We start from the raw sequence: 19,777 nt of genomic DNA on the forward strand, positions 1-19,777 counted from the left end.
TTGTTTTTCACGTGTATAGAAATTTGTAATAAGATACGTAATGCGGTTATAATAAAATATTAATTTTAAGTAATTCGAAGTAGGTTAAAATATGAAAATAATCGCTTAAAATGTATTTAAATTTAGTAAAATATAAGGGAAGCGGCACTTGCGCAGCTTCCTTGGAAGGCACGCCACTGCCCCGAAGAACTCGGCTTCTAATGTACCATTTTAGATGCGGATTTTTGCATTTTTGAAGAAAATCGAGCGTATTTTCTGAGCGATCTAAAATTTCTGTAATTAGCTTCGGAAGAGGGGGGCACCCGGTGAAAACGGGTAAGATCGGCTATGTACCTCTGTAGTTATGTAAACCAATCTCTATAATATAATGCGATAGAAGGGTTAAAAGTACGAAATTAGCTAATCTTAATGCTTGTTGTCATTTTTTGCCCGGGCAACTGCGGGCTTACCTGCTAGTTCTATATAATAACGAATGATGTAACTAGCGGGCTTAAATAGTTATCGACTTCTCGGTGACCAGAATTTAGGTTTGTTTTTTTCTTCGTTAAGATTGTACCGGTACTTTCATTGTTTCTCAGAAGCTTTCTGTAAAATAGCTGTGATAATACAACACAGATGTTTCTACAAGAATTAATGCACAAGCAGCTATAAAACGGAAAATTCTGGCCGATGCCGTTGTGTTCTATTTTAAATAGGTTTTACTGTACTGCCTTATGTTTATAATCCTTTGTGATTTCCTTTTTTATATTTTAATCATGCTAATCTCATGCAATTTGTTCGGATTAGCAAGAGTGTTGTGTATATATAATAAAAACTATATTTATACATGTATAAAATCTGGAAGAAAATTCAATAGACCCGAGTATTTTAATCTAATTTAGTGCAGTTTAACACAATAGATTATCATAAACTGTAAATATACTTCAAAAGATAGAGGTGAATGCGATTGATAAGTGACCAAATAATGAAGCGGTTGCTAATGAAAATCGGAACTGAAACAAAAATAAATTAGGCGAAGAGCCATACGATATTAAAAATATAATATCGAAGTGAAAGCGTTACTCAATTACCAACGTATTTCTACTTCTGAATTCTAAATTTAGGAGTTTTATTTAGTAAAAATAGAAGAAAATCTCCCATTTTTACAACGCCAGAGTGAAGAAAAACGTCATCACTGGACAAAACAGGAAGTTCACAAAAACGTACGCGGACAGTATTTTTTTTATCCCCAAAATGAAAGCCTGTCCGCATTACCCTGTATAAAGCTGATATATAAAGTGCATTTAGTACTCGGTTCATTGTTGGGCTGCAATTTGAAAATTGTAGACCTATAAATTCCAAGTCATCCGTCTGTTCGCCCGTCTTTCCTTAATCTCAAGAACGGAGTTAGACGGATGAAAGTTGAGACCAAATATGGAAACCGTGGGGACAGGAGGCCCCGATTAACTATATACGAACTTCCGCTGCAGACCAAAAGTCACGTTATTTCAATTTAAATTTTTTCCCCGAAAAGTGTTAAATAGATGACTGGAACGACTACATTGTTAAAGAAAAAGTATGATGTACTGTACAAGGGCGAGCCACTACTGATTTGAGGTGGCGAGCATATATTTTAATTTTTAATGTTATTTTATGAATGAGTTTTTCTGTTTTCTTCAAGATAAAGACACACTTACCGTTAACAATAGGGGCAACAAATCTACTGTAATCTTCTGGAATAATTTCTAATTCTTCTAAATGATTTCTAATTAAAAAAGCATATATATAAATATATCGTTTATATTTAAGTATATATTAACTTAATATAATAAAAATGCTCAAGTCAAGTAAATACTTAATTATCTAAATAATAAAATTTGTTAATTATTTCATCTAATCATATATTTAATATAATTTTCCATTATAATTATATTATTTTGCTTCCGTGTCTGTTTTTACAACTCATTTAAGCTTAGTCTTCTGGATAAATATAAATTATTTTGTAATTAACAGTAAGTCTACGAGGCATATAGGCCTATATGTTACTATATATAAAACTATAAAAGAATGTATATTGTCGATTAACTATAAAAGAAAACAGCTTGAGTAAGTAACTTATACTGTACTTAAATATGTTGTTGCGCAGATACTTTTACTTAAAAGTTTTATATTAAAAACAGAATTGTTTATAAAATATAAAACTCAATAAATATAATAATACATATTAAAACTGGAGCTAAAACACTAAGTGGCTTTATCACGTTTTAACATCGTGACTAATACTCTGGAGGTAATTCGACTTGTGACGCAGAAACAAATTATATTTTTATTATAGAATATTCGCGGTCAACGTTTAGAATATGAAATATTGTTGGTTTGTTCGAGTTTCATTCTTATTTATTTATCCGTGATTAAATTGTTTAGAACCGTCATTTTGAAGGACCCTTCGCATTTTAAAAATTACCTACGAGTATTAACCATCCAGCTGTCAAGTACAATTTACACTACATAGTGCCGTTAGGGTACCGTATAGTGTAAATTGTGATGTAGTGAACTATATATTACATCTATCAGCCAATAAAGAATTAAAAGAAAATCTCACGCCATAATATTTATTGTTTTAGATCTGGAATTAATTTAGAAACACAAAATTCAGAATTTTCATGTGGTAATTACGATGTAACGGAAGAAAATGATCTTTCGCAGGAATATATGAGCAAAATTCCCAAAATTGTAATACTAATGATGAATTCAAATACTGTAAAGCTACCTTAACTAAAAGCAAAAATATAGATCTTTTGCACAGAACATTGTTTATGGTCAATATAATTGGCGTTGAATCTGACTGCGCTTTCTCAGCAGCAAGTTTTTTGTCTTTTTTTCTAAAATTCGGACAAGAATTTTTACCAAAAATCAATAATGCTCTTTGCTTAGGATGAAAAATTCCCCAGGAATTTTTCGGGGGTGATCCAACCGGATATGTCGGCCCCCGTCCCTCACCACCCGGCCGCCCCATTTTGAGCCTGGTCGAATCCATAATGGGCTGCTAAAAGAGGCCCTCTTAGTGCCCACAGGGCGGAAAAAGTTTTAAAAAATGATGTACTTTAAGATGCAATTTTCAAATAAAAATAATTCATCTATTTCCGTTTTATTAGAAGGCCACTAATTTCATTTCTGCCTACGTATGATTATTCTCTGTTCTTCATTTTTTGAGTTTTCTTTTATTAAAACTTACATAATTTTTTTGGTTTGAAATTTGAGTGCGTTGGAAGACAGCTTTATTGTTTTTCATCTGTTTTAAATACTTTTTTTGCCATTAGCTATCAATCATATTTATTTTAAACGAATACTTTCCTTTTGTTGATTCTAAAATTGATTTATTTTATTTTATTTTTCAATAAAATTTTACTGTACGCAACCAAAGCGTAAAATAACGAGCTATTATTTATTGTGAGATCGGTTCGTCACAATGCGGGGCTGCAATTTTCAATTTAAAATATATCTATCCGTCTGAAATTAGAGTGGCTTGCCCCTGTACGTCTGTTCGCAATAGAGTCGTGTCGATTATCCATCTAACTCCGTTCGGGAGAAAAGTTTTAAATTGAAATAACTCGACTTCCGATCTGAACAGGAAATTTGTGTATAGTTAATCGGGCCCCTCCTGCCGCTAAGCTTTCCATGCCTTGTCTCGACTTTCATCTACCTCGTTCTTTTCTTGAGGTTAAGGAAAGACGGACAGACAACAGACAGTAGAAAATACTATACCTGACATAAAAGATTATACAGTTAAACGAATAAGAATACAGCTACCATGTTTAAGGATGTCAATTATAAAATTGATTTGCAATACATTTCAATGCATTTATTGAGAATTTCACATTTCATTACATTTATAATTAACATCATAAAAATTAATTGCATCGCCTTTATACGTGCACCACATTTTAACTTATAGCAAGAAATCAATTTTCTTTCAGCTTATATAACTATAAATTTTCCTATCACTTATTCTTCCGATAAATTATCTTGTCTGTTCCGCTATAAATTGGTTTATGATGGAAAGTATAAAAAATTTCCGAATAATTTATTTACATTAATTATAAAAAATTTAAATGATATGTTTTTTTTTTAATTTTGAAAATAAAACTTGAATTGTTATACAGTATTTATTTTGAGCTGTGTACAGTATTTGCTCTGGCTTTAACGCGTATTTACGTTTTTCTTTATTATCTGTTAAGGATGAACGTTTTCTGCGTTATTACTTCAATAATAGTTATAACCTTCTGAAAATTTATTGTGGCAATTTATAAATTTTTATGATATTAATATTTAAATAATATTTTTATCGCTTAAACAACTATACGGTAAGTCTTTCTTAGAATAAAATATGTTTATTTGTTTTCCTATAAAATTATACGTGCGAGGGCTTTCACACGAACTATCTCGGGTAGTCGTACAAAGCAGAGCAGTGTTTTTTAACCTTTTTTATCTCACGCTATACTCGAACCTATAATTAAATTTCCGCGGAAAAAACACGCAATTTAAAGTCGTGTTTGTAAACATTCGATGGTCATATTATTTGCCACTTAACCTAATTCTGTCTATACTTTTTGTAAATTAAAGGAAACAGTATTATTGTTTCTCGAAATAGCAGCGGTTACGACATTAGTTATTTAAATTAATAATTTTTATTTACACGAGAAAAACAATTAACATTAAGTCTTGATTTGCATTTAAAAGTGGCCCGATGATTGCTTTTAGAAACCCGTCCAATGTCCCGGTATTTCTAAGTTAAAATAATTTGAACTAAATATTAACAATTACGGATTGCTCTTTGGGCTTCTTTCTAAAATAATTTATTAATTACCTTCAAAAATTTTTGCGGCACACTGGAGACTGTTCGGTCGAAAAGGTACGTTATTTGAAAGATCGTGCTTTTTCAGACGTATGTACCGGAACTCGAGACCAGCGTAGTGCGACGTGTCTCCCTGATTCCTTCTGAAATGTTATGTTCGATTTTACGTGTTCGGCAGAGCAACTACATTGAGCACATACTGTAAATGTGTAAAATGTAATTTTATATTGTTTTAATAAAACTACATTTTATTGTCTACTTGTTTTATCATAGTCATCCTCGAGCGCCACATTTTCTCTGGTGGTGAAAATCGTTAAAAATCATTTAAACATGAATACGAAAAAATAACTAATTTTTTAGAAAAAAATGATTTCCTTTTATTGCAGTATTCGTGAATGAAATACAAATAAATGATTCGAGCTGATTTATTAATTAAAGCGGTTATCGATAAACTTATTATTGACAAGATTGTAATTTAAAATTTCTTATTAAGTTTTATGTTTAATTATTTACATTTATACCCGTTTACGAGCTTAGTAAATAGTAAAGTAGTATTTACCCTTTTCTGTCAATTTATCGAGCAATTCTGTTGCACGCTTATTGCCTAGAAAAAATTGAAAAGAATCAAGGTGATAGTGATGTATGTACTGTACGTGTGTTCTTTGTTTAACGTATATTATAAAAATGTTAACAAATTTTGAACTGTTAATAAAAGCGAATTATAATAATTTAATAATATTTATTTATTTATTAACTTTTAATGATTACTACAGTTTTAAGAAGGGAACGAGAAGGCCTTTATATATTTTCATAATTTCTAGAAAATTTCTACTCGAAAATAAAATGAAATATTTTAGGTATAAAATCCTTTTCCTTTATTAATATAACATATTTTAAAGCAATTTTACTTATCCGTGCATATATTTAATAAGTGTAAACAAATAGCTTTCAAAATAAGAAAACTGAATCTATAGAGGGTTTCAGTTTGAGTAAACTATAAATATGGTTCCTTCTCCGCAGACGATGTCGCCGAAGAGAGAGTCGAGAAAGGTGCGATGGTTCGGGCGTGGCCGAGTGGCAAAGGTACGATGTTAAGTCTACGGGTCAAACGTTTCGCTCCCCCGTTAACTTTATCCCCAGCATTTTTTTCTACTTTGCAACTTCGTTATTGTAAATACTCAGGCCGATAAATGTACATTTTAGTTACGCTCTCTCCCAACTCGACCCCGTCACTTAAAAGCCCGAGCGATCCGGGAAAATGCGGCTAGTTTATGATTTACTCATAAAATTTACTACAATAAATTATAATTAAATTATTCTAATTTGTTTCTCACGATGATTTTTATGAATTTCTACGCTAATCAGTTAAACTTTAGTCAGCTTCTAGTAATTATTAGTAGTAATTCATTAATAGAAGCGTACGCAGCCTCCACTAATTATAATAATTTAGCTAAATCGGGGAAAAAATGAAAAAGTGTTTCAAATTTTCATTAAATGAGATATCGATAAATTGAAAAATGTATTTCTAGTTTGATTAGCACAAACAAAAATAAATCTAAATTGTCAAGACGTCCTTTCGATAATTTATGTCGTCATACAATTAAAATTACCTTTAAATTGTCATATTTAGACAATTGAAGGTATTGCATCTCCATAACACTGCGCGTAGAAGAAAATATAACGAGTAAATTTGAAAGATAAGGATTGGATGGATTGATGGAATAAGGAAGCGCGGTCTGCCAAGGAGGGAGTGACTCGGAGGACTTTTTCTGAAAACCTGGACCCTGTTTAAGTGTAAAATACGTAAAGGACTGCGCAATCGTTGATGAGGCGCTACCAGTGTTCGGTGGTTTTATCTGCTCGACCACTAGTCAGCATCGACATATAAGTTATATATTAATTCATTTTTATGTACAAATTTGAGATAATTTTGAATATATGCTTTAAAAATATCAATAACACGCTATTTAGAAAATTACTTAATTCTTCTTCTCTGAAAAAATGAGATCTTTAAATTATAAACATATTTTTTCTCCTTATTGTAAGAATTAGTAGATTTCCCCTCTTCTGATTCCGCTGATTAGTTTTATACTAGAATTTCAAAAACTATTCTATACATTATTTCTTTTTAATGTAAAATTTCGGTTATCGATTGATTTACTTAATAAAATTAAAATTGAATAGGATTTTAAAAGACAGGTAAGCTCGTTTGATCAATATTTCATACAGTAAGTAGAGTTTGTCTTGTACTGTACATTATGCAGACACAAAACTATATTTAAAAAATACATCTAATTTAATAACGCTATTTTTTATTTATGTAGTAAATTTAAATACTAATAAATATAATTATTATATAATTATGCTAATTCAAACTTATCTTAATTATAAATTAATCACATTAATACTTGCGTACGAATTGATAATAATTATAAATTTAAATTCTCTTATATTAAATACTTTAGAATACAATTTGTCACCTTAATATAAATGTAGCTATTTGCTTATTTCAGCCTTAAAATTATTTAAGCTAAATTTTGTTCTTCTGTCATTTTCATGAATTATTAAGTAAGTATTTTTTAAAATATCTACTCACGCTGCAAAAACAAATTTAAGAATTAGAAAATAAACTGTAACACCTAGCCACAATGCCATAGTTAATATCATGATATAAAGTTTAGAAATAACAATGCCTCAAATGTAATATGTCATGCGATCTTCGTACATCTACGGTGGAGCACCCAACAAATGACACTAAATATTGATTACTTCAATGAATATCTCCAAGCAGATGCACGCAAAAACTTACTCGATAAAGGTAGATTAGAATCCACAAACGGATCGAAGAATAAATTTAAGTAAGATAATCAAATTGAAAAGGATAAAAAATTATTCCTACTCTCTCCTGCAACGGTACATTACGGAGAAATCATTTTCTCTATAATATAGACTATATAATAGGCTACAGGTGGCTCGTTATTGCATAGCGTTAGATAATCGATGAAAGGAAAAATTAAATAATTAATTCTTTTTGTATAAAAAACCAGTAAAATATGTCTTGATTTTAATATAGTTACGCTTTTTTTTTTAATATATTTATCATTCGGTTCACAATTACGTACTAACACGGTTGCATACGTCATTCTTTTATAGTAAATTTATAAAATATTTAAATAACATATTTAATTTTTTAAATTTTCTTTTGTAAATCACAAATAAGTTCCTATTATTCACTTAACGGACACGAACTCGAGAGCAGTAATGTATTAAGCGATATTTAAAAAAGCAACTAGAATAGCATATAAAAATAATGCTAATGGATTTAAATAATAATGATTTTCAGCACGAACACTTTTATACTTTATTATATAAACAATTAGGCTATTTTTCTGATTATTTTATTCCTGAAAAAATCGAAGAAAAGAACATCTAATTCCCATTACGAATGGAGAAAAGTCTTTTTAAAACGAAAACTATTTTCGTTATAATAAATCATACGGTAACTTGGATTTATTTATTTACTGGATAATATAAAATTTAATTGAAATTAAAAGAATTAAATAAACATATTTTAAGTATATTATGTAATTAAAGTGGAAAGTATTAAAAAGAAATTAGCTACAATTCTCTAAAATATATTCTTTAAATTTGATTATAAGAACGAACAGTTATATAACACACTAGCTTACCCGTCGTGCATTGCTGCGATCTCAGAAGAAAGGAAATTCAACCAAACTCGTTATGATAAAATTCAATTTACATTTTATTATTTTTATTGAAACTTATTATTATTATTCATTTTCATGGAAAAAACATTTCAAAGTGTCGTTTCAATTCTATTTATTTATTGGAGTGTTTGTGGATACACGATATTTTTTGTTTTTCCCTCTGGTGCGTACACGAATAAATCGGAAGGTTTTCCGACGCGTGAGCCGGCCACATACAGTTGTCCACGCGAGAAGCGCGGATTCTCCAAATTTAGCCCACACACTCGCTGCGATTGTCAGAAGCGCGATATTCCCCATTTTTATATATATTTTTAAATCCTTTATAATTTTAATTATTTAATTTCTCCTTCCTTTCTTCCTTGGCACGTTGTGAAATTTCTGATAGTTGGATAATAAACGGTTTTATTGTAATTTGTCTTTTTAAATTATTTTGAGTCGATATTAAAATTTGGAAAAGGGGGCATACCTAGATCGGTAAAATACGCGAATTTCTTCCTACAACTTCGGTTGTTGTTCGGGGTACAGTTAAGGTTTTAACGAAGCTCGAGCGAATACATAATTAGCAAAAAAAAGTTGAAATAAAGTGATTAAACAAAAATTATTATAAATATCGTAAATAACAGTTTACAAATGCATATATAGAGATATTTTTTGAAGGGGGAAAATGGTCTTCGCAATTTGAAATCGATCCAACACGCTGTGAGCGAATGCTCGTGTAAACGCGCGCCATCTATCGTAGGATAAATGTACTTCGCGGGAGTGTATTAAAAAATTAAAAAACTTTCCAAAGTTTTATGGCAATCGTACTATGCCACAAACCTTCGCCGGAGTATATTAAACAACTTCCCAAAGTTTCACGGCAATCGGATAAACGGTGTGGTAATGCATGAAGGACAGACACACACACACACACACATACATTCATTTTTATATATATAGATAATTAGAAATGTCCCGATACCGGTATCACGAGTAGTTTTAAAGTAGCCCACTAGTGGCCGAGGGGTCTTCTACTACCCTAAACACTCTGGGAGTTCGGTCGTGGGTTCGCTCCTCGCTCGGACGGGTTGGCCACGTGGAGTTTTCCGGATTTTCTCCACGTCTGTAACTCCTAAATAGGGGTCAGTTTCCCTTCAAAAGACATCCCCTAGGCAGATCGCCTAAGTGTTGCGTTGCCATAACGTAACAAACAGTTTTAAAGTATCGATACTGTTTTTACAACTGACAAGATACACCTATACCTCGGTACGTGGTAAAAAGAACGCCGTGTAAAAAAAAACATGGGGTAAAAGGTACAGTACTGTACATAAAAGAAGCCCCAGATCTACTGTCCCGTTAATGGGCTCTGTGGGCACTACTACACACGGGTTACAGGTTTGGATAAGAAATCGTTGGTGAAGAGATAAAACGCTGTCTTTACATTGAAAGTTCTTTATTGTGTTCAAGTCCTGTAATAATAACGGATAGACAATACGTCGGATATGTTTTCATTTATCTATTATAAAAACGAGAGCATTCAAATAAAAACTACTCGAGCATTAAACAATGAAACTGTGCACAATTTTTAGATTAAGAGAATTGTTAAAAATAATAAAAAGGGTAATATTTTAAACGATAACGACGATCGTGTACAATACAGTAGACGGGACGGAGACCACCTGGAATTACAAAAAACTTAGAATATATAGAGTAGCGGGTAAATTCTGAAAAGACGAAAGCGAAACAATACATGTGTAAATTCAGAAACCCCGCAGTAAATTGGATGTACGGTACTTTAATGAAGAAAAAATCGTCAAAAATACTGATTGGACTGAGATTGAAGCAAATTTAAATGTATAGACTATATATTATGTTTTAAGTAATGAATTTGTTCAGTATGACACGGGATGGTGCGGAAAAGTTATATCGTGATAATACTATATTTTAGCAGTATCGGCATTAATTTATTTTTCTCAACTGAAATATAACGCATTAAAATAAAGAAAGGCTACCGAGTAAATGGCCCACCGGAAAATAGGGAATTTCCTAGTGGGTCTGCTCTGTATATATGGAAAATTTGTAAAATAAATTCAATCGCATAAATTACTTTTGCGTAGAATATGTATTCGTAAAGAGTATCGCATTAATTTATTTTTAATCTGAAATACTAATAGAATATTATAAAAAAAAGTGGAATCCAACAAAAACTAGGCCTATATTTTATAAAAATTAAAGATAATATACAGTAAAAATTTCTACCTGATCTATTTTATGTTGTTTACTACGTAACTTAGTCATTGTATTAATTTTTTATGCATTCCCTCGTATGAAGCACGTAAGATTACCGAAATGTTTTTCTGGAAACAATTCCTTAAAAAAATCATTGTTTAAATTCTACCGTTAGAAAGATTGTTTTTTTGCAAGTATTTTGAAACCCCACTAATAACTTTTGCCTGATGCCCCGCAAAATTTCCAGCTGCCTAACTAATCTAATCCTTATTGTAATCCTACATTTTTTCATATATTCCCTAAATTTATTTTCCATCAACGTTTGATAACATGTTATAGTTATTTTCAACAGTGTATAAATTTTTATTAAAAATGCTTTTGAAATACGCCATCGAATATGGCAATTTAATCTAACCGTAATCAGCGCATCGAAGAAGCAGACACGATTTCTTTCATCTGACATAGATCAGACGAAATGAATGGGAGACGTGGGAGCTGACACACGGATCTTATCTCTCAGCTGTTTTGTCCTTTACATTACTAAAACGATTTTGTATCGATACTATCTTTGTCGTAAATGATTTTATTGCTTTACTATTTTTTACACGCGTTATTACTATGATCCGTGTGTCAACTACCACGTGTCTCCTATCCCTTTCATCTGGCATAGGCAGTTCCCTCTCAGCCCGAGACACAGACTATAGTCAACTTCGAATAAGTATTAAAAATACATTTTTTACATAAATAATTAATTTATAAATGCTAATATTTTACGATTTTTACGAAAATAAAATAAATATTTTTATAAAATATATTTTATGATTTATATCTTTATTTATTACTATTATTGTGTTGGGTTTAGTGGATTACTCGGTTCGCACCGGTGAATCGCTCACCGGTGTGAACCGAGTGAGCGCTACTCACAAAACTCAATTATGTTGAGTTTTGCGAGTTACACTAGGTGGACACCGATGGTTGTGTACTATGCCGGACCAGAGTCGAGGCATAGCAACCAAAAACAAAAATTAAATAAGTGTGTCAGTGTCTGTATTCAGGAATTTCCTAACAATGTGGCGTGTATTCAATATAGTGGCCTTCTGTAGTGTGGCGTATGTATTTCTACTCAATTGTAATGTTCCCAGGCTTTTGTGTAGTGTGTGTGGTATCACATCTGTACAGGAGAGAACGACATGTACAGTACAATAAGCACCCTTTCCATCCTCCACAGATGCCTTATTTCCTGGGCGAGTTCTGTGTTCCTCCTGATTTTTTCAGTGCATGTGTTTTGTACATTGTGAGTGTTTGGAATTGCTATGTCTATAATGTATGTGATTTTATTGTGTTTGTCGATGAGTGTGATGTCTGGTCTGTTGTGGTAAATTGTTTTATCTGCGATTATGGCTCTGTCGTAGTGCATTTTGTGCGTGTTATTTTCCAATACTGTCTGTGGAATATACTTGTAGTATGGTTCGTGAATGTCTACCAATTTGTGTTTCTATGCAAGCTCCTGGTGTATTATATTCGCTACTTGATTATTATTATTATTTTCAATTTTGCTTTGATAACAAGAATAAATACTAACGATAATCGCTGCGCTTTAAATTAAATTTCTGCGGGTCTATCATTTATTTTGAATAGCAGAAACGTAATTACATCATTATGCGGGAATGGCTCTATTCCAAAATTTCTCATTAAGATATTATGTTTGTAACATTAAATTTTATTCTTTCTTTGTAAATGTAATATTGTTATAAACTCATTTTCATTAAAAAACTACAACACTGTTTATATACTGCATATTTAGTTAAAATACTCGAATTAACCGTAATCTAGAACAACGTTGTCCAGGGGCGGACTGGCCCTAAAATTTTTGTGTGGAAAATTTATTCCCAGCCCAGCCCTCAAATAAAAAAAATGTATTTTCTTTCTATTTATATTTAAATATATTCAAAATACAACATTGACAAAAATTACAATAAGCACAAGTCTATATTCTACAATATTAATTTTTTATTTAGAAGTTTGCTCGGTTGAGCAATAATATTAACGACATCATCGGGATGTATTTCGTTTAAAAAATCCTTCTCCACTGACATTAACACGAAGGCTTTTAGATTTTCTTGCGAGATACTTATAAGTATCTTAGCCTGCTTTTAATTAATTTTAACATAGAAAAGCTTTGTTCACCGGACACTTGTGTTACAGACATAGATAGCAGATATTTGTATGCTTGACCAAGTATAGAATAAGCGCCACTTAACACGTTATATCTGAATAATATATTATAGCAACAAATACAGCAATTTTTGCAAGCAATGCAATAAGAAATCGCATCTTTATTGGTTTCTACTTGATCATCGGTAAAATGTTCATTTTCGTTTAATTTTATAAAAGTTTCACTGACATTTTCCTTTAAAATATTCCATGACCATTTAAAATGTTGCAATTCTGAAATAATAATGTGTTGAGTAGCTACTGGATTAAACTGTATTAAAATACTGCTTAATTTTTGAAACGCGTTTTCGGGAATATTTAGTGACGGTCCCGTAAATTTTGGTCTAATGTGCTTTGAACTGGCTGTAAGATGACAGTCGAACTCTCCCCGGTTGCTCTCTCTCCCACTTTCCCTGATCTAGATCGAAGATGCGTGAATTTGGTCCGGGAATACGAAATTAAATCGTCTTACACTCATTCTTGTTTACAAAATAAATCACCGATTTATTAGCTTTAGCTCGACAACCAGTTTCCTATTGGAGAGGGGATGAGGTCTCGGCCTCACACTACAAAATAGATTATTTTTAATTAAATCGTTTGGAATACAGAGAAATTATTATTGAATAACATTTTTTACTTATCTAAAATAAAGGAAATAATATTAGTGGCCATTAAATTTGTTACGACTACAATCATCGTTTTGGTGGCTAGGTACAAAACTAATAACTCGCATTTTTATAGTTTAGCATTAAGATTCATTGGAGTTGTGAATAGTTTCTAGCAATGTAAACAAACGATCAATTTTCTCTGTTTAGAAGGTAGTTTTGATTATTTTTCTCCTAGGATGCTTTCTGTTTGGGCTAATGTAGTGTTTGACTCATCGGCCAAACTAATTTTAACTTCGGATACGGGTAGGGCCGGGTAAAATGATACAGGCCTACACATATTATACACCTTAATTAAAAAAATATATATATGAATTTTTTAAAATTAAACTTAACCAAACGGTACATTATGTACATATTTAGAAAAAACGGCCCAAATTGTATACGGCCCATGTGGAATTTTCCATATTTTCCACATGCCAGTCCGCCCCTGACGTTGTCCAACCGAAATTGTTTACTGGGCCAAAACCAAAAATAAAAATACATTGTGGGCCGCACGTATTTATTTACAACAAAACATATACAATTATACAGTATTTTGTATGAATTTCAACGCGAAACTCGTTTTTCAATTTTTTCGTAATGTTAAGAGGTATTTTTGATGTTGTACAATATAATTGCCCGATAAAAATTTAAAAAACCATTAAGACTTTTACATTTAACAATCTTCAATTTTGAGAAAAAAGATTGACAAAGATAGGTGATTCTCATTGCAGCTGTAACACTCGTCGCGTTTTTTGGGGTTAGGAAATGTATGCTTACGGACTGTATTAAACTGAACTTTGTTATTGGCCTCAAACATATATTTTAATTCGGAAGATGAATGGAAATCTATCAATAGATTAGGTCTATCTAGATTTTTAATGTCATATTGACATTAAAAATAAAAAATGACGTTAAACAGAAACTATTACGTTTATGCTGTAAACATTTTAACAAAATTATTAGAAAAAACTTTAGAATTGGAAAAAAAATGCGTTTATTTCAAGCGTCAATATCAACAAATGCAATTAGTAGCGTATTTTCAATTTATAAATCTAATTTGGGAAAAATTCAAATAATTCATACCGATTAGCGTGAAAATTTATCAATCGAATATTAAGCACAGATCAAATCATACGAGCTATTAGGAAATTTACAAATAACCAGCAATTGATTATTGTAACATCGTCACAATGCCCAATTTTTAATCATATTTTTTTAATTTAAAATATATGCTATCGCCTCAAATTAGTAGTGTCTTGCCCCCGTACATCATACTTTTCCTGTTAATAACAGAGTCGTGCCAATCAACTATTAACTGCTGTTGGGGAAAGATTTAAATTAAAATAACGTGTCTTCTGGTACAAACCGGAAGTTCCTACATAGTCAATTAGGGCCTCCTGCCTCCGAGCTTTCCATATCTGCTCTTAAATTTCATCTATCTAATTCCGTTCTCGAGATTAAGGAAAGACATTGGGAATTTATAGGACTACAGTTTTTTCCAATTGCAGCCCAATAATGATGTTTACGTTTTACTTTTTCATTCACTTTCGTTTGTAATTTTGGTCTCGCATAGTATTTGGCATACCAGTATCAATCCTATTGCATTTATGTCATCTTCTCAATAATAATAAATAATGCTGAATCTGAAATATAATAATAATACGAGGATTATTATTATACAGTATATCCTAATTTCCGTTAAAAAGTTAAAAAAGGAAAATTACTAAGTATATAAAATTTAATTTATATGAAATAATTTTCTGAACATGGAAAGATTAATTCTTTTTTTAAAGTAATTTTCTTTCAATAAAAGTGTAAATATTGTCATTTAAATATACTATATATTGTCGTAAATATGTTCAGTTTATAAACAAATGTTTAGATTTCGGTATATTTCTTCGCAGCGACTTTAAAATTCGTAGCTTCCTTTGTTCGAACGTTTTGAGAAGATAAATAGAAAATTTATTTATTCGTCACTTGTCTTCTATTATTAATATTATGTAATGATACCGGAATTTCAGCAATCGGCATAGGCGTAAGCCTATCATTTTCAGAGGTTCGGGTTCGAGTCCGGTTTGAAACTTTAGAGGATTTCAAGGATAGCTGGATCAGAATATATAAGACTTAGGATATATGCGAATCATCAATGTTTCGAGTGGTCGAGTGGATCAACCATTGAACAACTGCTCACGGGTTCGCACCTGACCAAGCAGTTTTCCAAGTTTACTTCGCGTGTCTAATACCTAAATAGGACCAATATACAGTACTTTCTTAAACTCTTTCTGCCCCGTGAGTACTAAGAGGGCCTCTTTTAGCGAGTCCATTATGGGTTCGCCTTTTAATTTAATTAAATGAATAGCATAGAATTATTATAACTAAGCCTTAATATGCATAAGATTTCTTTGTATGTAGTTTAAAGATATAGGCTATAATAAATCTTTAATATCTATATCTATATCTATATTATATATATAAAAATGGACATGTATGTCCCTATATCTCACGTTTTCGCCAAAACTACACATCGCACGTGAATGGTGTTTGTATGTGGTGGTAGCCCCGAGTCTCCATTCGTGCATAGGAGTGGTTGCGTCTCGATAGCTATAAGGGTGCGGGAGATATGAGGCTGAAAGTAGTTGAAAGTGGCTTTCTATTTCGAATGTTTTGTTCGATTTTTTCGAATTTGTTCGAATTAAATTCGAACATAAAATTCGAATTGGTTCGATTATAGAACGATTGAAAACGTTCCAGAAACGTTGAAATTTGTTCGTTTGACTAAACGTAAAAATTCTCTAATTAGTCTGGAAACGGGGGACCTAATTCTTGCATTCTGTGAAAACGGGTAAGATTGGCTATAATGTAATTATCTTAATCTTCACTATCGTTACTTTTTGCCCACAAATAAAAATTCAGCGAAGCAGGTCCTTGCAGCTAGATTCTAGATTACTTAGAAAAACAGTATTTTATATATATAAAAAAAACTATACTATTACATACAAATAAAAACCCAGCGAAGCGGGTCCTTGCAGCTAGTTAAAATATATAATTTTAACCTTAAATAAACCATAATGTATTATTGATAATCATAATTTCCTTCCATAATTTTAAGGAAATAAAATTTATTCCTCAGTACAAAAATAACGTTAACAGTACTAGTACAGAACTTCCGAATGGGGAGGAAAGGTGCGGTTACATAGCACTTCCTGCCAATTCGAGGATGCCCGGATGCGTGTGAAGTTTTAACTTTAAGTTTCGGATCCAATTTGGTTCGGGTCAGAGTAAAATAGGTTTTCCCTTGACGTTGCACCGATGAGCATTGAAGCTGTGAGCGAGGACAATTAAAAGATTTTTATGCTACCAAAACAAATCCGTGTTCTAGATGTATCTTACAAAATGTCTTTTCAATAGCATTTTTTTCTATTATACGCAGTTTATATATACAATTTAATTATAATATATTTTTCTGTAGTAAGCATTATTGACTTTTATATGTTCGAAACATTGCTACGAAATCCTACTTCGATTTATCTATATATATAAGTGAGGATGATTGTTTGTTTGTTCGCTATTCACTCCCAGGCCGTTCGATCAATTATTATGAAACGCGGCAGTTACTTTCAAATACTTCTAACAGATTATGTCGTACGTTTCACCCCAGAACAACATAATATTACAGGCTTCCTTAATTCTAATAATTGCCCTCCAATAGCCTAGCGCATAAAACCACCGAACACTTAGTTAGTCGTGGATTCGGGCACGGCCAACGAGACTGCCACGTGGAGTTTTCCGGGTTTTCTTCGCGTTAGTAACACCTGAATAGAGTCCCATAAAAACTTCCCATAAAAATTTTTCCTAGATGCATCCCATCGGCAGATCGCTCACGTGTGGCGCCGTAACCGAAAAAAACTGAATTAATTCTAGCGAACGATTATTTATTATGACATCGTCGCAATTAACATTGTGTCGTAATAATCGTTTTAGTGGTGTCTACATCATACGTTTTCCGTTAGCAATAGAGTCGTGCCGATTATCTAACTCTTTTCGGGGGAAATTTTTGAATTGAAAAAACTTGACTTCTGGTCTAAAACGGAAGTTCGTATATAGTTAACACGGGCCTCCTGGCTCTAAGGTTTTTACATGTGGTCTCGACTTTCATTTATCTAACTTCGTTCTCGAGATTAAGGAAGGACAGACAGGCAGACGGACTTCAACCTCTTCCGAAATAGTCCCTTCTTTCTATTGGACCCAGCGGAACGGTGGCATTCGAATAAGAAAATTACATAATATAAGGTTACCGGAGAGCGCAAAATATGATTCAAATGGTTTTCGAGGGTGCCGAGTTAAAATATTTGGTCCGTTTTTCGCGAAATTTAATTGGTTGGCAGTTTATTGTTTGATATTCGGCTATAAATAGCAGTTTCTTAACCTCAGTGGCGTACCGTGGGTGTCAGCCCCCTTATTTAGGCATTTCAATTTAAAAGACCAAAATTCAGTTTTGTCACAGAACAAGCGATGAAAAATTCGGTGGTAGTGCAGCGACCTGTTTAAAATAGTTCTATTGGATATTAGTGGTGTATACGAACGCGAATGAATCGTACAAGCAAAAAAACAAAAAACGAAAAAAAAAGGTCAACAGGTTTCTCAGGAATTCCTCGGACGAAAAAGCTATTAGTTCACCCGGCGAGCCGATTCCCGGACTGTCCGGACGATAGCGCTATCGTAAGCGCGATGCGAGTATAGATTAGGATGTTTCAAAATTTTACAAGATATTATTATTATTTATTGTGAAATTTTGCCCCCCCCCCAAGTACGATACGCCACCGCTTAACATTAAGAAATATCACGATATCCGAACATATTTAAGATATACTTTCAATTCCCGTCTACTCGACCATTGAATTTATGCCATTTCGTACCGTTCGAGTATCGCGATAACGGTAGGCTGAAACAAGCACTCTTTATACGGTTTTCGTTTTAATTTTCGTTATAGCGTAGGCTAGTAATTGATTTATACAATTACAAAGGTTATCTTACGTAAAGATTCATCACGCGAAGCGACCAATATAACACATTTAAAAATTTTTTTAAATCGTGTACAGTAGAGGAATAAAGAATATAGTATAACGTTCTATAATAGAAGGGTTGGAAGTAAGAAATAATCTATCTATTAGATTATTTCTTATTTCTAATCTTAATCTTCGACGTCGTTATTTTTTACCCGGGCAACGCTGGGCTCATCTGCCAGTATTAATGTATATAATCTATATCTATAAACGAGTTTGTTTGTTGGCTACGTATTCTTAGGTGGTTCGAACAACGGATAAGAAAGTCGGCAGTTCCGTTAACCTAACCTACCAACTTAGATAGCGTCTATATACCACCCCAAAATATCGAATTTCTATACACGGATTAATTTTTCTTTACACGGCATTAGCCGGATTTACACCTAGCTTCATCTATCGGCAGAAAATTCAAAAATTAATAAACTAAATTTTATCATCGTCATTTACCAATCATTTAGTTGTTACAAATTACATTCAAACTATATAAAGTATATTATTATATAGTAAATTATTAACAGGTATAAAAATTTTGAAACATTTTAAGCATCGTAGCGTTTCATTGGATATACGTCGATAATTATTAAAAAATGTTCCGTTTACGGCGATATCGACCATTTTGGTCGCATCAAACAAATCGGATGCGATGAAAATTTTCACCAATTTCTACATATTTCGTCGACATTTAAAAAAATAATAAAAATAAAACTTAAAAATTCATTAAAATTGACAAAAACGGTCAAAGACGCGACTCTTACGCCAAACTTGGAAGCTTTTTTATAATCTTTTGATTTTGTTTTACTGATAAACTGTGTGTTTACTGTACTCGCGGATTTGTATAGGGGAAGATGGGGCGAGATGAGAACGTCACGGTTTGAAAAGTCATAAGATGGCAGGTAAATGCGCCATCTGGCCCCAGCCGCGGGGTAAGACGGGGATATTATTTTTATAACAAATTAAAAGGGTTAAACTGTCGTTTTCTTCAATATTGGCGCTCGTTTATGGCGACGGCTACGTTTATTATTTTCTTCCGAATAAATAAATGTAAAAGTTTCGACTTACTCGTATTTAATTTACCAGACG

General features: G+C 32.2%; 1 protein-coding gene across 1 annotated transcript in view; it reads right to left on the bottom strand.

Moving 5' to 3' along the window:
- The window catches only part of LOC111628151 (glycine receptor subunit alpha-3-like), a gene marked incomplete at its 3' end in the record, with an annotated part of 36,439 nt that extends 16,662 nt beyond the window's left edge, over positions 1 to 19,777 (bottom strand). The window contains exons 1-2 of the mRNA XM_023371895.1: positions 19,757 to 19,777; positions 1,677 to 1,744 (exon numbers count right to left, since the gene is read on the bottom strand). The remainder of the gene's footprint in view (positions 1 to 1,676; positions 1,745 to 19,756) is intronic.

Source organism: Centruroides sculpturatus, unplaced genomic scaffold (assembly GCF_000671375.1).
Source record: "Centruroides sculpturatus isolate CEXI.00-Female unplaced genomic scaffold, Cexi_2.0 scaffold65, whole genome shotgun sequence".
Classification (NCBI taxonomy): domain Eukaryota; kingdom Metazoa; phylum Arthropoda; class Arachnida; order Scorpiones; family Buthidae; genus Centruroides; species Centruroides sculpturatus.